Source organism: Falco naumanni, chromosome 7 (assembly GCF_017639655.2).
Source record: "Falco naumanni isolate bFalNau1 chromosome 7, bFalNau1.pat, whole genome shotgun sequence".
Taxonomy (NCBI): domain Eukaryota; kingdom Metazoa; phylum Chordata; class Aves; order Falconiformes; family Falconidae; genus Falco; species Falco naumanni.
Window position 1 is genome coordinate 55,916,227 of NC_054060.1, and position 23,739 is coordinate 55,939,965.

The 23,739-nt window shown below is 39.5% G+C and overlaps 1 protein-coding gene across 1 annotated transcript in view; it reads left to right on the forward strand.

The window, feature by feature from the left end:
• MEIS2 (Meis homeobox 2) overlaps positions 1-23,739 on the forward strand; it is a 175,107-nt gene that overhangs the window by 58,215 nt on the left and 93,153 nt on the right.

Genomic DNA, 23,739 nt, shown 5'->3' on the forward strand with positions numbered 1-23,739 from the left:
TGCTGGTGTAGGACAGACCTCCCTGACTGTACAAACACCGCCCAGTTGGAAGCGCAAAATAATATTTGCTCGTTTTTCAGCTGGGTAAACTTTGTGAGGAGAGGTTAAGTGATTTCACCCTAGTACTGGAGAAAAAAACAGTGTCTGAATGCTAAACTCCCATGACCTGGTGTCCTGGTGTCCCTGATGGGACTGTGCACCTTGGCACCCCAAGGTTGCTCTGGTTGCTCACCAGAAGGGCTGGCGGCTGCTCTTGACATGCATTGTTTTTGCTGGTGGTGGCATAGACCTACTTAATGTCACCAGCACCCCTCTCCTGTCCTGCCCGTCTGCGCTATGGCACCGCCAGCCTGCACAGAATAAAACTGAGAAACTTCCTCAAAATTTCACTCCTGATCCCAGGCCCAAAGCTTGCGTCCTCCACACGCCCCTTGTCCTCAGCCACGAAATGAGTCCCCAAGATTTAGCAACAGACCGAGCGTTCATGTACCTTTTAAACGTCACAGCCTTAAAAGAAAAGAGCTGAAATGGGGGTGGGGGTGGGGCTTTGTTTGTTTTAAAAATGGAATCTGAGATTAGATCTGACATTTCTACATCCACCCCCTACAGAAGAGGGAACCCGGGGTCATGGGGTGTGTGGGCCTCAAAAGCTAGCTTTGTCTGGGAGTGGTTAATCTAATCATTGTTACATAGACATCTGTTATTTCTTCTGAAAAATTGATGCTTTTGTGACACAATGATCCATCTATTTAGTACAACAGCCTGAGTAATTAAATTAAAAAAAGAATATTTTTGCGGGAGCATGTATTCTAAAACTGCCATACCTCCTCATACCAGCGAAAAGGCTGGGGAGCGGGCGCGGGAGCGGGGGAGCGGGAGAGGAGTGCTTTAAACCCCGCATTGTTTTCTGCTGGCTGGAGGAAAACATCTGTGAATTGTTTGAACTGAACCTTAGCAGGGACTGTCTGAATCTGTGTCATCTCTGTTTAATTTCAGGAAATGATGTCACAGCGCATTAAATAACAATGCTGCGTGATTTATTTTTACTTGTACATGCTGTCCTAAGCATTTTGGTTACATGGCAGTGTTTCCAATTAAGTGCAAGCTTTCAGTTTTAAAAAATATACTCAGTAATGCTTTTTTTTTGGGGCGTGGGCACAGGGTGGCTGGGTATTTTAGGGGGTCACCAAGGTTCAGGGCTGTCGAAGGGCTCTGGGCCCATTTGTCATGTGCTTATTTGTAGTTGGAACTGGATGTCAGCGCTCTCATCACCCATGGCAACCTCCAGGACCGTGGGTTTGTTACAAAGCCTGTCTGGGGGAGAAAAAAACCTAAATATTCCGAACCGATCCGTCAAAAGACCTATTAGATAGTTATAGCCGGGCCTGCGTACTGTAGCTTCTGCCTCCATCAAACTTTCTGCACTCCCCCTTCTTCTGCAGAAGAATAGAGGACATAAGTCAATTCTGTCTGCCATCTGTCGCCTCTCTCCCCGCTCCTCAAATTAAAGAGACAGTCCGAAATTTAAATAATCGGATACAATCACAGGAAGGCCGCCTGGAAATTATTACATGTGCATTTGGGTTGGTTTCCCTCCCCCCCCCCCCCCCCCCCTTCTTTTTTGTTTTTGACTTCTTGTTTTATTTTGAAGGGGGATCTTTATTGTACTTCTTTGGACATCAAAATATGTTGTGTGTTTCAGCTTCAAAAATAGCATTCTGAGGAATACTGGATTTGCAGTGTCACCAAGTTGTTATCTAATAAGATTCCAAGTTATATATAGGGGGAAATTCACACACACTCATACACACACCCCAAACAAGCCCCGAATTGCAAATCCTGCAAGGGACAAGCAAATGAAATACATCACCCTTCCCCTCCAGCTCTCCCTTCCTCATCACCCTTGTTCCCTCCCTGAATCCCCCCTGGCAGGCTGAGGGACTACAGCAAAGTCCTTTCACGGTGCTACCAGAACGATTTAGGCTCTTGAGCCTACCTAATGGTCCTTTGCCAAGCCTGCTGTAATAGTTTTTCTCACTACCTTGTCTGATGTTAGCTAGTTGTGCTTTACCTTCACATCTCTTTTTTTCTTTTTTTTCCCTTTTCCCCACTGCCCTGCCTGATTTTGCCCCCTCCTCCTTCTCAACAGGCAACACAGTGTGTCAGGGCTGCAGCGAGGTGAATTTCATTCATGTGGCATATGAGGTCAGCCACTGCCAAACCATCAGATAACGGGTCTAGATGTTGCTTCCCAATTTAATATTTTACCTGCCATTTTCAAATAGGGAGTTACTGTAATGAAAAACATGTGCATGATTTTAGTTGAGACTTGATTAAAAAGCCTCAACAGAGCAAGCTGAATGTGGCCTAGCAAAAGATAGGATCAGCCACCGGTGTTTTCTGGTTGTTATTGTCAGATTACAAAGCTTTGCAGAGTCAGTACAGGAATTGAGTGAAAAGAAAAGAAGAAAGAATTCCAAAGTCCAAGTAATGAATTCCTTAAAGTAATTGAAACAAGGAAGTAGTAGTGACAAGAATTCATTTATAGAGAGTTGTGGCTTCGAGGCTCATGAGGTAAAAGGGGATTTAACTAAAACATATGCAAATATAAATAGTGTTTAAACACTCAAAGAGCGTTGCACTAATAAATGTTGTGCACTGCAGCCTTTGAAAATCAAGATCACAGTCAACTAGAGGTGAGAATTCTTTTGAGTATTTTCAAGTTCCACTACCTAAAACAGTTGTCATCAGAAAACGCATGGTTCCTCCCTTTCTCTATAGTGTGGGCACGAGTATATGTATATATAAAGTATATTTTTAGGGAAAAAGCAATTGCTGCTGTTTGTGCAAAGTGATACTGCCTCTCACTTTTGCCTCAGGACATGTTTATTTAAGACCTTCCTTTCAAGATCCAAGGGCAGAGTAATTGGTTTCAAAGAAGTTTTCTGTAAAATTAGAGTTATACTGTAAAAAAAAAGTGCATTTCTGACGAACAGTTCCACAACTACTAAAAAATGGAGATGTCAATTCTTATTGTCGCCTAATGAAAAGAGCAGTTTGTGGCAGACAATATTACTTGTGGTGTTGTGGAGTTTGCCTTGAGTTAGGATACTTAGAACACCGTGCATTACATATTTTAGAGTTGATTGGCAGCAGTCGTTTGTAGTACCCAAAGCAATCATTGGCATCCTTAGATTTATTATTGTCTTTAAGCATAATGGCAATACAGTTTTCATGCTTTTACATTTGCTATTTTTATTTTTAACCACTAGCCCCAAATATGCCAGAACTAATTTCAGTTGTTTTGTCTAATACTGGATGATAGGTTGTCAACTCACTGTATAATGCCGTAAAGATTTTTTTAAGTCTTGGTTTTACCTTTTTATGATGGCAGTTGAAAACACATATTTTATTTGTAGCAGCTGACTACTTATGTCCATAAAATGTTTAACATCTCATGATGTTAAATCTCAGCACAAAGAATCGGAGTAACCGAGTAAACAGCAGCAAATATTTTAGTTTAGTGTTTTTAAAAAATCTGTATATATTAGTTTGTTTAATGCTATAGAAATTTGGCTATCATCTGGATCAAGCTTTTGTTTGGTCTGAGGTACATTTCAAAGTGGCAGCTTGATATTCTAAGGTGGATGAACTGTGGAAATACTGACCCAGCTGCATAAAAATGGGAAAGCTCCTGTTCACTTTCTTAGTATATACTAAGTATATAAAAGGAATAGGTTTTTGTAAGATCATGGCCTAGTCCAGACTACTTTGAAGATTGTTATGCCAATTAAAAAAACCCCAAAGACAATGTAAGCTGCATTGATAGTTGATATTCTGTGAACGTGCGTGGATCTTTATAAAAGCGGTTCTGTTTCCTCCCAGGTAAGGTAAAAAATGCAGGTTTAATTTGTCTGTGTTCATATATTTGGCAGATAATTCGGCAGGTTAGTGCCAAACAGTGTGTGCTTCTCAGTCCTGCTTCCATTAATTCCAATGGAACTCTGATCTCTTTGGAAAAAATGGACAAGATGAAGCAGTAAAATCATAATGGGAGACAGACAGACAGATAAACACAATTTTGTGTCTTAATAGTCATTAAACACTATAGCCATTTTATCAAAAAATTGCGCTTAACAGGTCTTTCAAGGATCCCCTATTTTGTGATAGGAGGACAACTTTCTTGAGTGCTCAGCTCTTTGTCACATTCTTTTGTGGGTGAACCTTCACCATCATCCCTGGGATGCTTTAGCACAAGTGAGCTCTGGCAGACATGGGGAGATTTCAGTTCTGTTTCTAGCTGTGCCCATGGCAAGATACCATGCCTCAGTTTCCCTGTTTAAATACTATGGCATAACGATGGCAGATTCTTTTCAGAGTGCTTTTGATATTTACAGATGAAAAACTCTGCATGAGACCTGTGTCTTCTACTTAGCATCAGCTGAATTACAAAGGCCTGTACTTCTGTTGTGGTTTTATCCTGCTGCTGAACTAGCACGACAGTCATGCAATGCTTGTACAAATACTCAAATACTTGAACTTTTGTAGACTTTGAAAGTTTAGGGTGATTCTCCCTTTATGAGGGAGCATTTAACATAAAGTTAAGAGTGTTCTGTTCTTTCTGGTCTACACTGTAGATGACAACATTTGATTGCTGCAAGCTATTTTAGCTCAAGTGGCTGGGGTTCTTTCTGTTTGTCAGGTCCTTTCCTTGCTGGTGACCTGAAGTGGTGATTATTGCATGCAAATGGTATCAAATATCTTTCCCAGAAAGCAGCAAGAGAAACAACCTTGGGCATCAACCGCTAGCCCAGGGGCAAGAGGCAGAATAAAGAGAGTGCAATAGCGTTAACAAATGCATCTTTGTACTTCAAGAAGTCACTGGTGGATATTCCCCTCCTCAACAGCCCAGGGAGTTTCCTGATGCAAAATAGGACTTTGGCAGCTTTCCAGCCACTCCTGATCCTTCTGCTGACTCTTTTGATTCATCCAGGTGCTTCCCACTTGTGCATCCCACTTGTGCTTGAGTGAAGAACTGGGAAGCGGGAGGGTGACCTAGAGTGAAGAGTAAGGGACAGAAAGGCCACTGCAAAGTCCCTGATTCATGTTGAGCAACTCCCTGTGTACTGAGGAGCGCATGCAGAGAGCTGACAGCTGTTTTGATAGTCCACACATGGACTATTCAGGGATACAGAATGTGAATAGTGAGAAAGGTCATGATAAGTGTGGTAACAACAGGAATAAGGAGCATTATGTGGTCAGAAAAGTCACGTGTGTATTTGGGGGAGTCAGCAAAGGAACGGTGCATAGGAATGCATACATGCATAGGAACAGCGGCACTCCTAAATTGCAAGGAAATTTAGTTAATTTGAGGGATCACTTCAAAATCTAAATGTTTAAAGGGTGCTTCAATTTCAACTTTAAAGGGATATTCTGGTCTCTTTCAGATATGAAGTAGGAAATGAAATGGAAACATATGTGAAAACAAGTTAGTTGTTGTGAACAGCAAAAGGGAAAAATAATTTCATTTACTTCTCTCTTCCACTCTTCTTTCCTGTTTTGGCAGACTATTCCAAGAGTTGTGTTACTTGGTCTGCCTCTTTTCAACCATGTTTCTTGCAGTTCCACATAAACACTTTATTGCATGAACTACCATCTCTTAGGAAAGACATGTGCTTCCTGAGTTGGTATGGACATCTCTGTGGACAGTGGGATGAGCTGCAGAGTTTTAGGACAATCCTAAGAAGCCCACATTGTTCCACATAGTATGCCTGCTTACATCTCAATTTTAAACGGCCTACTTTGTATGCATGTGTTGTATGGTGGCCATTAAATGCCAAGCAAACACTTCTCAGACCAGAAAAATCCCACTACTTAGTGCATATCTACCCTAGGCATTTGCAGACAATTCACTGCTATAATTAATCTTAGCTGTCCTGGCTCTGTGAAACCTGAACTTATATCCCACAATGCTCTTGGATGCAAACAAACCACAGATAAAAGGCTCTTGCCTGTTTCTCCCTCTTTTCTTCCCCCAAAGCTGTCCATTTAGAGAGCAATAATGCTCGCAAAGGAGATTAAATCCCACTATGAACCAGTGCAAAACTATATGTGCAGCAGGAAAATAAACTGTCTACAAACAAACAAGACTGTGGTGTCTTGCCAGCATGGGTATGAATAAACGTAACCCTAGAACTGTTAAACTATCCCAAGTTTAGCTCCTGGGATCTGAATCCTACTCAAAGCCCCAGCTGAAAATATATGATACCATGCTCTCCAACTTGGTAACGCTGTAACATCCTCTGCTGCCTCCCGAACAAGTGCTGCGGCAAACTTCTTGCTGAGACTGAAAACTCTTTCAAACAAGGCCTGGGGGCTCATGAGCTTTCTAGTCAGTGCCCTGTAGGCTCACTCTGCGGAAAGGTATCTCGCCTAAAAGAGGCCAAATATCACACAACTGAGCTGGTGGGAAATTCAAACTGTTCTAAGCAAAGAAGTCAATAGAGCTGCTGTAGCGAAAGGTAATGTTCAGAGTGAGATCACCGTGTTATGATCTCATGCTGAACATCAGGACTGTTTTCTTTCTTGATGATTATGAAACTAGCCTGAGGCCAGTCTGCTGAAAGTCTAAGAAAGATATAGAAGGGTGTTTGGAGAGCCTGGACTATCAGGGCCCTTATTCCCAAAAAAGTGTAACAGAGGCTGAAAGAAAATGAGAGAAATAAGAGCTGTTCTGTTATTTCCAGTGCTCTCCCCATCCATCCCCCAAATATACGATCTATCCATAGACACAGAATACGCATACTGAATTGGTGAATAAGCACAGGCTACAGACAAGAGGAGAAATTACTGAGGGGGAACAAAACACCTTGCAGCAATAATGGAATTCAACAACCAAAATAAACCCCAGTCGCTGGGACTGTAGAACAATCTGTGGAAGTACCTTTGCTTAGCACTTTTAAAACTAGACTCCAAAAACACATTTGAAGAAATACTGCTGAGAAACATCTTGCATTCCTGGGGTTACATTAAAGTAGTGTTGCCCGAAGCATTTCTCCTATTTCCATGTTTTCTTATTAATGATTAAAAAACTGAAAAAATATGTTGAAATTAGAGCTGTTTTCAGAAGGAAACCTTCCCAGATTTGGCTTCCTTCAGGTTTAAGTTTTTGTTGTATTTGTTTCAACTTTCTTAATGACATTTCATTTATCTGTCAGTGGAAAAATTGCTGCAAAATTAACTTGCAAAGTCAAGTTAGAAATGGGTCTGAAACCCAAAATGAAGAATTAGGCTTAAGAGAAATATATAATTACTGTTCCTTCAGGCACTGGGAGTTTGAGTGGATGCTGAAGGTCAGCCAGGCTTGAGCCCTGTCAGACCAACAAAGGAAGTGAGTTTGTAGCGAGGACCTTATGTTAAAACCAGCTGCCTTTCAGATATTCAGAGTCAGAGACGGTGTCATGAGACATACGCTGCTTTCCATTCACATAATGTGAAGTTTCACAAATATCTGGGGAAGGTATAGGTCTGAAATCAACCCTTACTCAGCTTAGTGTTCCCCAATATTTCCAGCATCTGCTGCAACATCAGTTCTATGAAAAGACAACCCAAACCACCAAAAGTCATTTGGCCATTCAAAATCCATGTTGATTTTTAAGGACATGGATACAATCCAAATTTAATGCAAAATTAGGTTGATTGTGGATTTACACAGAAATTCAAATGCCGAAAGAGGTGAAAAACATGGCCTTTTCACCTGTTTTTCACTTACAGACTTTTACAGCAATTTGACGCCAGGATTCAAAACAAAGCTTGGGCCCTCAGAGAGGCAGAATGACCCCAAGAAAATATTGACTGAGTGCCTGCTGACTCAAAGTGCTGAATTTTACACACAGCTTTCCTCAAAAGCATCGAGAAGAAAGAGATTGTATTTGGAATTTAAAATGAAATTTTGCTCTTGAACATTACTTTATAATAATGTAACTGTGGGGTTCCACGTTTGCCTCAATGACTTCCAGATCAAATGAGCTCAGTTTGCATGGCAGAAAAATGCTTGCTTTTTCCTCCCCCCTCCCTCATTGCCAGAATTACAAATTTAGCCTGGGATCTGAGATCCAAGTTGGATTCTTTCTGGCTCATTTGTTGGCAGTCACAGGGATTATATGATAACAGTAATGTTGCAATTACAATAGTAAATCTATGCAATTACAATAATAAATAGATGATGAAGTGGTCAGAATAAAGTCCAGTTTTCTTGCCTATAGCTAGGTTGGCTTTATGAAGAAAAATAGCACAAACTTCTGTTACGGTTTGAAGTCAATGGCATTTTTTGTCAGCCAAGAGCCAAATGCAATTCAGACACACAGGGATGGACATAAATCTGTTCAGTAAGTCAGTCACTTTTCAGAACGCCACTGCTTAGTTTTGTTAGTGTTCTCCTTTCTGGGGGGGGGTTTTTTGTTTGGCTCAACATAGTCTAGGGAGTCAGGCCTGTTTGGAAGGTTTTCAAAGAAGCAAAGTGACAGGGCAAAGATCTCTTTTTCTCCCTCTTAATTATCCTTCTCAGGAACGGGCTTGTGTATCCATTTTAAAGATGCCATTGGCATCAAGTGCCTTTTGTAGAATTTTGATATACGGTTCAGAAGTTACCTGCACAAGAAAAGAGAGCGGGAGCTTTCCATGGCTGCATGTTGAAATCCTCCTGGCTGCAAAAGCAGCGAGTACTGACCTTTGCTCTCTGAACAGGGAGTCTTCTGGCATGGAGCTGAGTTTTCCTACTGCTCTTCAGAACTGTAAATAATGTTAGTACACCCTGAATTCAGTGCATGCAGCACTTTACATTACTATTGTGTATCTTAAAATAAACAACATTGCAAGCTGTTTATTTTGGTGTTACTATGTATGCATTTTTTAAACAGTGGTTACTTAAACAAATGTCTCTGTTCCCACAGCACTTAAAAGCTGCTGTTTGCTCATTGTGGTTTTTGGGTTTTGTCACTTTTGTTTTGATTATTTCTGAAAATCACACTCGAGGATACAGAAGACAGGAGTAAGTTGTACTTGATCCAAACAAATGCTTCATGTCACAGCTTTTTCTTTACGCCAGCTTTTCCCATGTTCCTAGCAGAAATAATAATTTTGATTTAGATCAAACTTAGAGATCACCAGTACTCCAGATTGGATCAAACTGTCCTCAAATGCATTTCTGCAGGCCAGTCAGGCCATGTGTTTGTTTTCAGAATTTGACCCTGAGATAGCAAAATTGCTTTAATAACATTAGTACTGATTATTTATTTATTGCTCAGCAAAATAAAAGATGCAGGGGATGATTGAGTTTCCACATCTCCTTTCCCCCTCTCTCATCAGTCTTCATTCTCCCACCCTAGAATCCTCAAGTGCCATGCAAACTTCTGTGGTTGGAAATGCTGATAAGAGATCGATGGAAAAGCCGTTATCAAAGGCTTCAACCTTTCTGAGCCATATTGCCATAGTTTAGTGGCCCTCTGCCTACCTAGGCACCTCAGAGGACACTTGCTGGTCTGTCACAGTTCTGCCAGAGGGCTGTGTGCCCTACACTGTTTTTTTGTCTTCAATAGTCAGCTTTCAGTGATGGCTCTGTTTCTTGCTATGCCATGTACACTATTCACAGATCTCAGTGTATTTGACTAAATCTTAGTAAAAGGATAAGGAATGAACTTGTTATTTTTCCCTCTGCTCACTCTCCCCACCTTTATAAAAAGTGACTATGGTACTGCGCGGTTGTGATAGTTATCCTATAGATGCACTGTTCCACTTTGCTGATTTTTCCTAGCTCATCTTCAATTAGTCCTTTTTGGTGGGAAAGAACAATACTTATTTGAGTCTGTGGAACTGTGTCTAAGGGGCTAAGCAGTCAGAGGCTTTCTCTGTGTGGATATTGCCTCATAATAAAGAACACAGGATAGCATAGCAAGGCCACCATCACGCATTTCTTAGTAGAGGCAACTATGATAGGGTGGGGGTGGAGGTGTTATTAAAAACAGGTTTTCAGCTTAACCACCTTCTGCCACTCATCTGAGTGAAAGAGAGTGGCTGGGCAGTCCTAAAAGTGCTGGGGTGACTCCTGTGTGGAAAAGGTTTAACAAGAGTGTTCCAACAAACCTGGGAGCTGGCACTGAATGGTATTAGGTACTGAACTAGTCCCCCGCCAGCCCTGGGATCAGAAAGCCACAAGCAGAAGCATTTGGTTTCCTCATACTTGGACACAGCTGAGAACTGAGCCTGAATTATTCATTTGTAGAACTTGTAAAGGCTGGCTGTCTTTTTGCAACAGAAAGTAATCTCTTCACTCCACTACTAATTGCCCCATGATTTTAATCAAGCAAGATTCTTAGATAAGGAAAATTAGCGTTAGAGAAAAATTGTGAGTGCAGTTCTTTTCCAACTTCTGTTGACTATAAACCAGTTTGTCCTCCTTAGTTATGGTCTTCAAAGATAAACAGGTTGAAAGGAGTGTTACAGTCTTTGGCACAATTACAGCATATTTCAGTGCTTTTTTAAGCAAATGTGTTTTTGAGAAAGAAATAAAAAGTTGCTTGTATTTTCTAATGTAGTTAAGATTTATTATTTTTTATTTATAGCTCAGCAGGTGTTGATTTTCAGCATTGTGTATACAATCCTTGCCTCTGGACTTCAATACACTGGATAACCTCTGCTCTCTCAGTAGAACTAACTATGTGACAATTAAGGATGAGAGGAGCATTAGATAAAGACAACCGGCCAACAGCAGAGCACTTGGACTATGTCATTTTAACTCCTGAGGGAGGACAGTACAATATACTCGTGTTCCCCGGTCTTCCTATTCACTCCTAACCTTTTCATCTAATTTGCAGAGCTATTCCATTTTTGTTTTGGTATGGGGTTTTTGATTTGTTTTGGTTTGGTTTTTCTTTTCACCTGCTGATTATTTTTCTCCTAATCAACCCTACCACAAGTCTTCCAGGTCTTACTTTTCTGCTGCTTCTCACACTGAGACATGGATTAAATCTGCTGCAACGCTAATATATACATTTAAAATAGCTTTGTGTACTTTAAAAAGTGTAAATACTATGCCAACACCCTAATTTGTGACTGAGATTACTAACATCATTTACATTTGTAGGTGAACATTCCCCTTCTTCTATCTGAGAGACAGGAGATGGCAGAATGATTAGCATTTTAAAAATGCTGTTCATAGTAATGAAAACCACTTAGCAGCAGAAAAGTTTTGTGAGAAGGAGCAGGTAATATTAAATATTTTTAAAGCATTTTAACAAATGTTTTTTCTTGGTTTTGACTAAGTATAACCTGCTTTATTGGCCAGATCAGTAGTCCACTGAGCCAGATAAGGGTCAGCAGTGGGTGGCGATGGGTCCAAGAAATGATGCAAGTATAGGACGATCCCAGAAGGCCACTATGTCCTCCAAACTTCTGGCAGGAAAAAGTTTAAAGCCTTCTGAGTTGGAAGTTTATATCCAGATAGTAATGTTTAAGAGCTATTGATGTATCTACATTCTCTTTTTGGGCCTGCTATGGATCAAAACATATATTCAGAGCTACAGTTGCAACAGCTTAATTTTGGATTATTTGAATCTTTGGGGACATTTGTTAAAGCCTTTTCTGATATGGAATGGGACATTTGAATAAGCTTCACATTTCTTAGTGTGTGGACCCAAGTTTCTAAACTGTAATTAAAAAAAAAAAAATATGAGGATATCAGTCTACACTTGGTTTAAAATTAAACCTGCTTTCTTTTGTGTAACAACAGGAAAAACTTAGTAGCCCTGTAGTTTTCTTAGAAATTTTAATGAAGTGTTGGGAAAATCTTTTCTTCTTCGTTTGGAGGGAGCCCTGATTATACTTCTAACACCAGTCCAGGTCTTTTTAGTGTCCTATTCCCTATCACTCTGATCCTGTTCTTCACATGATTGGCTCTGGCAAAATAAAACACTGATCAGCTCATGCATATGGTAGCATGCTTTTAAATAAATATCCCCACTGTGTTCTGGTTGAAAGCAGTCACACAGTTTTGACATAACCTAATCATGTGCAAAGCTGAACCTTTAGCAGCTAGTTCTTACAGACATTTCTTTTCTTTTTTCTTTTTTCTTTTTTTTCCTCCCTTCTTCTTCACATGGCCCCTTTAGAGCTGCTGGAGGGCGTTGTTGAGAAGTTGCTACCGTTGATACAGTTGCTATTAATCACAGTCTGCCATGTTGTGACGCAGGTTCTAATAACATCCCATTGAGCTGCCGTTGTATGCTGGAGGCTTACCAACAGCACTAGGCCTTTGATATTCATCTCACACCAGGATAAAGAAAATGTAGAGTTAAAAAAAAAACCCCTGCAAATAGGCAAAGAACAAAAAAAGGGGGAAAACATAGCAAAATCAAAAACAGACACGCTTTCTGTGTGCTGCTTCGTTTACCATGGGAGCAGCAAAGCTATAAATCTCTGCTGTGTTGTTTGAAAATTGAACATGAGGCTGCTAAATTTATCATTCATTCTTTGTTGTTTCTGGGTAGTAGCTGCCTGACTTGGCTGACTTTGGTTTCTGTCCCCTCCTCAATAACAATTTTTGTTGTTGTTGTTTCAATATATTACATACGCAAATCAAAATTTTACTGGATCAAAGCATATTGGAGGATTTAGTAAAGTGCTCATAAAGGGGAGGAGGAACAAATTTGCTGCATGTTACACATCATGCTTCCTTGGCAACTGATTCCCTCACATTCATAATTACAGGAACATAATTTTTAAAAAGCAGCATGGATGGGGGGAGGGAGAGGGAACACTTCCTTTGGTTAAAGGCATTTGCAATTTTTAAAAAATGGGAGTCTGAAAATTAAAAAAAAAAAAGTTCACCCATATGCTCTGTAAAGATTAAACCTGAAGCCTGATAGAATGGCACAATCACCTTCTTTTGTTAGCACTTCTTGTCCATGTTGAACTGCAAAGAAAAAAAGGTGGAAAGCAAGCCTACTACAGATGTGACTAGCTATGAATATTCATGAATGCCATTGCTCCTCCTTTTCTACTGGCATCCAAGCCATTCTGATCTCCCTCTCCCTCTCTTTTTTCCTCTTCTCCTTTCCATTCCCTTTCCTTCCTTGAGACTGAACAAGACTGCAGTTTTATTTCGGTAACAGCCTAGTACGATACAGTTATCAGCGGCCTCAGAAGCCTTTTATTTCCATTAAAAGAAAAACAAAGGAAAAAAGAAAAAAATTGTAATTATCCACAGTTTTATGAATCCACCTCCCCTTAATGTTCATTATTTAAACCAGCAGCAATTACAAGTTCAAAGGGGTTTAGAGGGCCAGCAACCCGCATAATCACTGCCAAATTAAGCGGGACTCATTCGTCACAGAAGAGTACACTCTGAGCAGTGAATCATGCATGCAGTGACAGGCACTGATTTACATAAAGACGAAATCTGTGCCCTCTAGGGCTGAGTGTTACTTTATCTCAGTGGCCCTGTGATATATGCATTTTCTTTTGGTGTTAGGAAGGTTCAGAAACTGATGCTGTCTAATACATGATATTTTATTCTCACTAGCATCAATACTACTGCCACTAATTCATGTATATGTGTATTTAACTAACAATAATCCAAACTTGAAGGCACTTGAGTTTTTAAAAGCAAAGTTCTGGCCAGAAACCCCTTTTCTAATCTGTTATGATACTTCTGAACCTCCCCCCTCCCCCCCTAACTAATTTGCAGGCTGAACACTGATTCTTGAAAAAGATTACTTTGATTCTCCACACCCCCTTGCCCTGCCCTGAGTCAACATAATATTTTTTTGAGACATTGTAAATACTTGTACATGTACAGTATCAGAGTCAGAAACTGGATGTATTACTTTATCCATAGTTTGCTGATTATCCCAAGACATCTTAAGTCAATGTGGTTCCTCCTGAAAGAGACATGCTATAGGCTCTAGAAAAGCTGCCTCCATCAGGTCCATCTATACCTCTGGCAGCAGAATGGGAACATTTTCTGTTTGTTAGAAAGCGTTCCCTTACCTGTGTCATGCTACTCTGCCTCTTTCATACTGAACTGTTTAAAGATGCTTTTATATCTGCCTTAAGACCAAGTTCTACTCAGTTCATTTACCTACACCCTCTGAAGTTACTGTGGTTACTCGCATAGGCAAGGTCTTGACCCTCCAGGTAACAAATGAATCAATGCAGGGAATAGCTATGCTCTTATACAGCAATGAAACTGGAAAAGTAGCTTTTGTGTAATCATTACTTCCCTTTAGCTATGTTAGCTGCAACTCATTCCTCTGCTGCAAGAGAACTGTGGTATGAACAGCACATATGGTAGTTTGAAGCGGTACCTAACTTTCCTCCCTTAGAGATGTTTAATCGAAATTCATTTAGGGATGCACTAGCTACAAATTGTGAGAGGTCTCCTTAACATGTAAAGGCACTTTACCTAAAGGATTTAGATTCTCAGCTGTCACTAAGACACAGCAGAGTGTCCACAAAACATCTGGCTATGGCACCTTGACACAGATGCTGGTTTCTACACCAGCTCTGGTGTGGGTGAGAGGTAGCTGGAGGTGTCAGAAAGCAACAGCAGTCTGATCAGCTCTTCTTTTTTCTTTGACATGCCACTGCATTGGGGTTTGTGGTGTAGATCTAGCATTGCTGGCTCTCCTCCAGTTGAGTAAGTCTGTCTGCTTTCTGGTCCCATTAGGCCATTTTGGTGGTGAGAAAGAGTAGCAGTATAACAGAGGCTGGCACAAGTGCTCTGTATGTGAATGCACAAGCTCATTTTTTGCACAATGTCACTTGCATATGAAAGAGATTCATATTGCATGTACAAATCACAGAGGAAAATGTCATTTGCATATGTCATTGCACTGCCTGTGCAAGTGACTGTGTGCATCTATGATGTCCTCCACAACACTATCACTATGTCCTCTGATAGAGGCTGATGATAAAGAATTTGGCTCATTTAGGTAAATGTCATATAAACTTAAAACAAAGCCCTGTCACAGCATATATTTTTTTTTCTGTATTGGCCACTGCATGTTCAGTGAGGACACTGAAGATCTTATGGGTATAATTTAGGTACCATTTTTAGGTAGTAGTGCATATTACTAGAAAAAACTTTTTATGGCTGGTAAATAATAGTTGTACACTGAGTCTGATAAGAATGCAATTTACACAACTGTAAAATCAGATTAAATGCAAAGTTGGTGAAATGGAGTTTATAACATGGACTAACAGTTTCCTGTGAGAGCCTGTAAATGAAGTGGAGCAAAGGTCATATGTGAAGACAACAGAGTTGTGTGAATAGACTGTTCTAGGTTTATTCTATTATGGAGTTCATGAATCACTGAAGTGTGTACTAAGATCAACATCTGCAATAGTACATAGCAAATAAGCCTTCATTTCTACCCTTAGTCATTCTTTTATTTTATTAAATGCCTGAAAGATGTTATGTTACTATTTAAAAGGTGGGAAATTCTTTAATATTGCGTTAATTTTTCAAAGAATGTGGAAAGTAATGTAATGATCAATGATGGAGCGATGTGAGAATGAAAACCTGTTTGCTATATTGTATTATTTTTGTGCTTTATTGGACAGGATATTTTAATATGCAGAACTTGGCCTCTAGAAGTTTCTTTCTTTGGCTGTTTCTGGCTTCTGTGAGCTGTCTTTAAATTTCCATGAGTTTATTGTGGTCTTTTACAGAAAAGTGAGTTGTTGAAATGTTTGAAGTTGTGTTCCCACAAAAGAGTTTTTCAGAAACGAGTTGCAAACCCTTTACCTGCCTAATTTCTCACTTTGAGCTCACTCATCTTCATCAGCAATTTAAGTTAAGATGTCAAAATTTTGTTGACCTGGCTTTAAGAACTGCTGCAACAGGATTCATCATTTGTCAAAGTGCCAAAGCTTTTTGTGCTTCTTTTAAAGTGTAGGGGAGTAAAGTAAGCTTGGTTTTGGCTGGTTTTAGAAAACAGCGCATTGGCATGTATAGAATTGGGACACTGGGGCTACTTCATCCACATCTACCTCATTTCAAACATAAAAACTTAACCTTTGGGACTGGTAGAGTTTAGGAATTGCAAGATAGCAGAATTGCAGGATCCTGGTCCCAGGGCTGTTTTCAGCAGTAGCCAATGCTTCTGGCCCTGAGGGAAGGGAGAAGAACGAAAAGAAAATGGCATTTTGATTTGAGATCTATTTACTAGATTTCATGTAACCGTGGAATAGTTGCATTCATCAAGCATGTATCAATGTCACCTCAAAATGAGAAATGTAGGCTACATAGCGGAAACAGTCTTCAGGAGGTGTGCTGATCTCTGTAAATTTCTACCAAAGTCTTAGGAAAACTTGGGCATCCTTGTTTTCAGCCCTACAAACAGCTGTACTGTGATGCAGCTGATGTAGTGAGCATACGTAAATACTTCATAGGGCAAAACGTCTTGTTTTCTTTCACTCCCTGTCTGGTATATCAGCTTTCAGATTTAATTTATTTTGATTCCTCTGTTTTAACTATGGATATAGACTGTTAGGAAAGGCTTGGGGGATATAGTTGCTTTAATCATCAAATTCTATTTTCTTTGGTCCAGCCTGTATGAAAGCTTGATGCAGTGTAGAACTAAAGTACCCATCAATGTTCCTTTTATTGGACATGCTTCATATATTGTGGTGAAATTATATGCATCCACATAGGTTGTTAGGAAAAACTTAACGTGCCACTGATGTGCAGTGAGAGAGAATTAATTGTGTAGATGCCCCAAGACTACATCAATGAGCAGAGCACACTATAGTGGTCATATGAATCCGACTCGAATAAAAATTACTAAACAGGTTTTCAGCCAATAGCCTAAGGTAAAATCCTAGTGTTAATAAATACGTGCAGATGAATGAGATCTTTTCTGTCCTTATCATTTACAAATTTTGGTGCTCTAGGTATAGGGACAGACGTCTAGGAAAGATTAAAAATTAAGTTGGCATATGTTTTGCCATACCTGATAAGGGCATGTTATGTTTATTAATGCGAAAGTATCCTGTTGTGCAGTCCAGAAGCACTCCCAGAAGGAAGCATTACTGACCCTCCTTTTGTCCCAGGGGTATGGGACTTCTTTCACCTTCCCTATGCCGCCTCCCAGTCCAGCAAAGCATCTGTGTCCTCTGCCCCTATGCACAAGCCACAAGAAGATTTGAGGGGAAGGTCTTCAGTTGGTGCAGATGACATGGCTCCATTGAAATCCATATTTTGCCAGTATGTGCTTACCAAATATTTATGGCATATCTAACATGACTTAAAAGCACTGACTTTTTATGCTGGCATGTTAGGACTAGGACTCTACTTCTGTACAGTAAAGAAATCAATGATTACATTTTCTGGATGCTGTGAAAGGCACCTTTAAAGTGTTGATTTCCATCTTTACTGAATTTAACTCTGAAGGAATAGGTGCCTGCAGTGACTTGATAGCAATACTGTTTTCCTTAGTGGCTATATATACATTCACAGGTGCCCCTAAAAATTTTTTATGCACTTTTAGAAGGTTTCATACTTAACCTCAGGAGAAAGTAGCCTTTATTTTGGCACACTACAATGGTCACTGTATGGTGAACAATTATCACTAAGGTTTGTAAAGACCCCTAAATTGGGCATGCACACATCAGGCTATTTCCAGAGCATGTATGTGCTCCATTGATTTCTAGCTGAACTTCTTAAGAGTCTGTTATCAGCCAGTAGATTTACAGCAGCTCTGAGAGTCCTCCAGTTTATACTGTTTAGATTGAGGCTGTTGTAGCCTCTGACAGTTCCTGGAATCAAGGAATGACAAAAGTAGCTTACCGTCACCTCGTCCTCACCATGCTCATGCCTTGAGAACAATTTTTGGAACCAATTTTTCTGAAATGGAAATCCTTTGATTTCCTCTGACACTGATTGATGCTTAGGTGACATCTCCAGAAACCAACCATGCGAAAAAATTCAGGGTTTGTTTTTTGGCTTATAGCCAACATCCAGAAATTGAGCTTTAAAAAAAATAATCCATGTTGTCTAAAAAGAAAGAACATAATACTTTTGCAGATATTAATTCTTACCATGTTATTTTGCAGTCGTAAGTTTTTTCATTTTTTATTTCTTACCCAAACCATCAGGGTTTGTTGTTTGGGGTTTTTTTGGTTTGTTTTTTTTTTTTGAATGAGTATCTGTAATGCCTGTACTAAATAAACTAAAATAGTTTTTATAATTTTCCAGGAAATGGCAAACTTTGTCTTTTAATAGTTAAAAACTTCAAGAAATATTTAAAATTACTTTTGATAGTGTGTTAGCATGAGTGAAAGTCTGAATCGAAAGATCCCACTCAACTTTCTGAAGCACTTAAAATATTACTAGAAAATTGTTTCTGTGGCTTATTATAGAAATAAGTAGATATGTGAATAAAGTTTCTGGTGGAAGGGAATACTACACAAAAGGGTTTAAAGATGAGTATTACTTTCTCTCTTGCTTTTGGTTGTGTTTCAAAAACCAAGGTTCAATATTAAGGTGCTGAGGCCAGTGATCATGCCTATATTTGAGAATCCCTTTCTTTCCTGCTTATTGATTGCAAACCAGCTAGATTTTGAACTGTTGAATGAGTATCAGGGAGAGGAGGTCCAGCAACAGTATGAGTTCACTGTTACGCATGACATCAGTACCCTTTCAGCTGGTCTTCAGGCTCATGACCTTGCTTCCGGTTGCAAACCCCGCTTCTGCGATTGAATTTCCGCTGGCTTTGTGACCCCACCTCATAAATGTCATGACCTGAATTGGGGTCACGACCCTTTGGTTGGGAGCCACTGTCTTACATCCCTGTGCTTGACCAGTTTGGGATACGAATTCAGATTAATTTGCTCAGTAAAGGTTTAGAATAAAGAAGCGTCCCCTTTGTTTATCCAAGTTGTGCAAAATGTCATTTCCAGGCAGATGGAAATAACATTGACAATAAAATAAATAAAGAGAGTATTTTTTTTGTTTATGTTGAGATTGTTCCTTTTTAATGTTCTTTCTCTAGTCTATTGTGAAACTAATTCCCAGCTGTAAAAATGATGGTTGGAGGTGACTATTTCTCTATGTATGTAGCTTAACTGACTGCTGTTAACTGTAAGCTGTTAGGAATATCTCCATGTGTACTGTTAGAGAAGCTATATATCTGATAAAACTAGGTCCCTAAATACAGTGTATTGATAACACATGTTAGCAGTTTGCCTATGCACCTTGCTTAAATTATACTAAAGGAAAAATGTTAGGTCATAAAATCATTAAGACTTGTTGTGTAATGAGAGGTACTTTCAGGCTGAAGTCTCTGGGCTAAGGATATGACCAGGTGAGACTGGTCCAAGATCTTCAGAGAGAGTATAATGTAAGGTGTTGCCATACTGATGAAACATGTGGGATACAGACCAAAAAACCCAGATGCTCAATCAACATAACAGCACTTTACATGCATCATTGGTTGAGCACTTTTTCCTGCACTGAAACATAAACTTCCTCTTTTTAACCTATGTTAGAAGACAACAAAAGCGGAGTATCTGTGCAGATACTACAAAAGTGTAAATGAAAAGAACCAAAGTTGGTGTATGAGTTGCAGGGGAAAATCCCCAAAACAACAGGGCAGCAGTTAGACTGAATTTAGTGCTGTCAGATCTTTTGTTTTCACCAGAATTGCTTTGGTTTACATTCTCAGCACAGTTTAAAAGTTGTTCAGCACTTCAGAAGCTTCTACCTACTTCCTAATGGGAAGGAACAAAGTCAAGCCTGTGGAAACCATGTGCAGTCAGCAGGGATTTCAGAATTTGTGTGTCCATTGGTTCACAGGCTAGGCTTGGCCTGATACATATATCTAGTCGCACATGTGTGATTCATTAATAGCAATGGGAAGTTTACTGATATGACCCCTCATGCATATCTCATACAAATAAAATATGTTGTGCGGTCTTTTGACATGATTTATACACTTAGGACTTGATCCAAGTCCCAAAGAAGCTAATGGAGTGTCGTCTTTGAGAACTGGAGCCAACAAAGATAGTCACAAGCTTTCAGTGTGGAGAGGGTAGGCTTGGATTTTGGCAGGGATTTTTTGGTTTAACAGATAAATATTTTAATTAAATTGCCCTTGAAGGTTGTCAGAGATGCTTTAAGACTGACATCTCTCTGCTTAAAAACCAACAAAGTAATTCAAAGGAAAGAGGGATCCAAGCCTCCCCACAGGTGTAGCATCAGACCTGTCTTGCAAGTTGTTTAGCTGAAATGTTCCTCAGTGCTTTTGGCTGAGACGGACTGCAGATGTGTCAGCAGGAGTGTGGGTAGGGTATGTGAGCTGAACATTTGTGTGCAGGGCCCAGGTTTTTAAAAAAGCTCAGTGAAGGTGGTGAGCACTGTTGAAAAGTCATCCCTTGACATCATGATTGCTTTTAAACCCGGCCACGGGAGCAGATTTGAAATTATTTTCAAATAGGTTACCCAGTGCAGCCACTGAGTGATAGGTTCACTGATTTGATTCAAATTCAAGTCAATGTCAGAGCAGAAATACAAGGAGATAAAGATGTGGACATGCAGTGCAGCATGGTTTTAGAAGTCTTTTGACAAATTTATAAGATGACCCCTTTTTCAATTATTTACATGGGAAGTGAGTGGGGAAGCTCTTTTTAATGAATGTCTGGATCAGCACTATATCAACATGTAGTATGTTAGATTTCTGCAAAGGCTATTTTTATTATATATGTTTAGCAGACATATTGCTGTTTTGAGGGGAGAATAGTTTATCGTGAGAAGTAAAGATAAATGCTCCTCTAGATGAAGGGAGGGCTGGAAAGCTGTAGAGTGTTCAGTGTGATAGGTATTAGAGACGTAAAACTTGAGATAGGAATGTAACACTGGAAGTATTTAGATAACTTGTCTTGAAGTTTCTAAGTCATCAAATAAGATAACAAATATCAAGTGAAATATTTATACTTCAGTTGCATACCACATGCACTGGCAAGATAGCTCAGTCTTTTATTTTTAAGTTTTGTTAGGCCAGCAGATATTTCAGATACTGGAACCTGAAGGCAGTGGCCAAAATTAGAGATCTACTACAGCTGAACGTTAAGGGAGTTTGAGCTATGACAGCAGTATAAAGTTTAAAACACAACCTTTTGTGATAGAAATAATCCAGGTGGGGTTCTCTGAGACCACTGAAAGACAACAGCAAAGTTCTGTCGTAAACTAGCGATATTACTTTTGCATATTCAAAACCGAAATACTACTTCAGATTTGCCTGATGTAGTGTTATGACCTCATATACAAACAATAGCTAGGCTCAAAGAACACTTCATAGGTTGCTAAGTGAAGGACTTTGAAGTTAGAGAATGCCAGATATTTTCTCCGTTCTCAGTTCCACTCTATGTATCGCCTTTGTGGTGAATGAAGCCTGTATCCTTTCACTGGAGGAGAGAGAAAATTGTATGCATTCATACAATTAAAGACTGCATCATGATATGTATATACAATGCTTATTTTCCTTGGGCAAAGAAAAGGCATTTCCCTAGTCCAATGATGTGCTTGCTGCTGATTTTTAGGCCAACCACAAAAAATACATTAAAAAAGAAAGCAGTAAGTTTTTAAATCTTGTCAGCTTACCTAACTGCAGGAGCCATCAACAGGTTCTCTTGCAATAGTGCAGGAATCATTTCACTCACCACTCGGATGCAGATACTTCTGTGATGATACCTCTCACTCTCTTAACAAAGCACAAAAAATACAAAATAATGTAGCGCAGAAAGTAAGGGTAAACATGATGACACCCCGCTGAAGTTGCAAGAGGAAACTTCAATAGGCAATAGGAAGTTGGTGAGGACACTATGGTTAACATTTGTACTTAATTTTCTAAGGTTTTACAGACTTTACAAAGTGAATGATAGTAATCATCATAAAATGTTGTCCCTTAATACCTGCTTGGTCAGATCAAGTGGGAAAAATATTTTTTAAATTTTGTTTGAAAACAAAAATTATTGAGTAATCCCCCACCTGATTTCCTTAAGGCTCAGTCCCTGTGTCTCTCATGAAATCCATAAGATATGGGCGTGCCCAGTAACTAAGAACATCAGATCACATGTTGCTGTTAAAACTTTGTCTTCACATAGATTTGTGCAACAGTGAGAGTAATGATGAATCTTGGTTGGGGCCCTTGAATTAAAGCAGTTAAGAATAATGAATGATCAAAGATAGATACAGGTGCCTGATTCCAGCTACTATTGAAAGGAAATGTCATGCTGACTGTCCACTACCACATCAAAAAAGAGAAGAACATTAATAACATTTTTTCCAGACTGACATGTCATGAATTGAGGAAACTGGGCAATAGACTACAGTTGCTCTTTCATTTCTGCATTGTCCTTCTTCCCCCCAAATGAACAGTTTTTCTTAATTTCTTTCTCTTCAGTTTTTTTTGTGGGTCCCAGAAGTATCTGTCCAGCAGCTGTTGGAGGCTGACAGAACTTTTTCCACCACCAGCATTTCTGCAGATTCTCCTGTGGCAAATTAATTTTTCCCTTGCACCTCCATCCATCAAAATGTTGTCTCTACCTTCAGAAAGGTTTGCTTTTCAAAAGAATTAGTATTTTCAGAATGAGTAAATTCCCTTCTCCTACTTTCATGCAGTTAATGAGAGTTCTAGCAGCATAGGAGGGTGGTTTTTTTAGTATAAATAAATGTAAATTAAATGTGATTTTAGGTATTATTCACCAATGGTGTTGTGTAAGCCAAGTGACTGACGGAAAGAAATTATGTGATAAGAGATGATGTAGAAATTGTGAAATGATGTCTCAGGATAAGAGATCAATAGAAAGTCTCATCAGGCTGTCAGTATAGAGGTCTGCTGACTACACAGCCACCTTTTCCACAGCCATCTGAAAGTTCACAGGTTCCATTGACTTCCAAGTGCAGATCATCAAAACAGGTGCATTGGACTGGCAAGAAAGAAATACCCTGAGCAGAAACTGAAAAGAACAGTGGGCACTCCATGTGAATTCCTTTATCCTCCAGCCTCCAGTCCTATCAGAAATACCAGATTAGGTCACGCTCTGACCTGTTAGGTGGGGCAAAATCTATGCAGAGCAAACTTACTGGTGTTATTATGAAGGCCAGAAATTCTGAAATAAACTGGAGGTGTTCTTAGCTGGGTAATGACTGTGTTAGCAACAGGGAAAAGTAACTTAAACAATTTCATTAGCTCAAAAGGAGCTTTAATATTGATACAGAACACAAAGTCCTGAACTTCCGAACTGCCCCGCATAGCCTTGGTTTGGAAGTAGCTGGGAAAGACAGTAAATTGCACCTATATAGAAAAGTCTATCACATGAACAAATAAAATACTAAAGTAAATGTATGTTATAATTTTTACTATTTCTATAGTTGATATATTTGTCTATTTACATTTCAATAAATGACAGTAGCTCTTTTTGTTGCCTTTGCTTTTTACACAACAAATGTAAAGGTAGAAAAGCCTGTCTGCAGTTGTGTATCAGAACCCACAGCACCTGTAGAGAGTCCCGTTAAAATCCACAGATGGATATGGGAGAGCAAGTTAAAGTCTGCTGGAGGGGGAGCAATATGACTTCATTGCCCTCTATCACCATTCTTTTTTTTTTGGCTGCCTTGCAGTGAATAATCAACTGAACTTGGACGGCATAGGGAAGTTGCTATATAGGCTGCTGAGCTCTACA